Source organism: Aricia agestis, chromosome 5, assembly GCF_905147365.1.
Source record: "Aricia agestis chromosome 5, ilAriAges1.1, whole genome shotgun sequence".
Classification (NCBI taxonomy): Eukaryota; Metazoa; Arthropoda; class Insecta; order Lepidoptera; family Lycaenidae; genus Aricia; species Aricia agestis.
In genome coordinates, this window is record NC_056410.1 from 8,944,708 (window position 1) to 8,946,573 (window position 1,866).

At 34.6% G+C, this 1,866-nt stretch overlaps 1 pseudogene; it reads left to right on the forward strand.

Annotated features, from left to right (window-relative positions):
• The first annotated feature begins 372 nt into the window (after positions 1-372).
• Positions 373-1,459, forward strand: LOC121727086 (annotated as a pseudogene).
• Positions 1,460-1,866: the final 407 nt, after the last annotated feature.

The window sequence follows — 1,866 nt, forward strand, 5'->3', positions numbered from 1 at the left end:
GAGATATCAAAAACTATAGCTGCAGTAAAACCATACTACATAATATCGTAATGGTGAGAGTGTCTATCTGTCTGTCTATTTATCTATTACCCCTTCACACTTAAGGTGACGCCTTGATAATTTGGCTGCAGCGGTATCGATTTTTCTCAACAGTGACTTCAACAAGCTAAGAAATTAGACTAAAGATAAGAAGTTCATTGTCAGTATTATAGTAGCATAACACTATTGGTCAACTTTTATAACACAAAATAATTAATCAAATAGACCTCTCAGTTGCGCGGCATCGGCCGTTGAGTGCAGTCGTGGCGCAGACACTCGGTTCATTGATATCGCGAGTTTTGTAACTACCCTCTTTTTTTTATTTTCTCCTTTATGGAGGGGAATGAGACTAATGTACTGTGTAGCAGTGAAATAAGCGATGTAATTGAGGATGTAGAATGTGTACGTGAGTTGGATGAAGTGTTAGAAACGGGAATTATGTCGGAAAGTAGTGCTGAGATTAATTATAACGCGAGAAAGGTTGAGAAAAGGAAGGAAAGAGAAAAAGTTAGCAGCGAAGATGAATTTACTGAAGTTGTTTATAGAAAACCAAGGAGATTGATAAGAAGTAATTCTAAGGATGTGGGAAATATGGATAGTGAAGTTCAAACTGAGTCAACTGAAAATATTTATGAAATATGTGTAACATCTTTAAAACCTCTGCCAAAACAGATGGCATTTGCGAGATTACTTAAGGAAGAGAATATAAAAAATGTTACTAAAATTAAATACAAGAGTTTATATAAACTTTTGGTGCGATTTTCGTCTAGAGAGAATGCTGAGGCATTACTAAAATCTTCAAAATTTGTGGAATCAGAACTTAAAGAGTCAAATGACTTATGAAACTAGCAGTTCTTATGGAATTATTAAAGGAATTGATTTGGAGTTGACTGATGAGGAATTAATGAAGATACTACAAAGTGAGCAGGAAATTTTATCGGTTAAGCGGCTTAGAAGAATTAACTCAGAAGGAAAATGGGTAGACAGCGAAACTGTTCGTCTTTGCTTCAATAGTTCATCACTACCTTCTTTCGTTCGAGCCTACGATTATCGCATCAATGTGGAGTCTTATGTGTTTCCAGTTTCGCAGTGTTATGCGTGCTGGAAATTTGGCCATATGACCAAACTTTGTCCTACAAAAAAAATTGTATGTCCGAAATGTGGTGGTAGTCACCATAATTGTGATCTTATGAAATATAAATGTCTTAATTGTAAAGGCCCTCATTTTACGTTGGACAAAAAATGCCCCTTGTTTTTAAAAGAAAAAAGTATACGAGAAATTATGAGTAAGGATAATGTTACGTATCGTAATGCTCTTTTGACTTATTTAGCTGGTCAACCTAAAAATATATCTTTGGAAGAAAATAATGGGCATACTTTGGATAGCTCAGACATTCCTTCACAGGCAGAGACTACTTAAGAGCCTAATAAGGAGTCTTATAGTAGTGTAACGGCACGTCGTACATTAAGAGGTAATCAAGAGCAAGTATCATCAGGTTTGGAGACTCAAACAAATAAACAAAAAGTACATAAGAATAATAGTAAAAGCTGAAAAAGTGAGAAGAAAGGAAATAAGAGTAATGATGGAAGAATAACAATGGAAAGAAGTGATAATCAAGATAATCAAGAGTCGATTAATGATCAAATGGATCTGGATTTAGACAGCTCGGAGGATAGTCAAAAAGAAAATAATGAAAGAATGGACTGGAAATTGAATGAATGGATTCGGAATGTAGTGGTTCACAAAAAAATTATGATATTGTGTTGCTATTAGTAGGTGAAGTCAAAAAGGTTCTAATGCGTTATTTATCGAAAGAAAGTTTTATT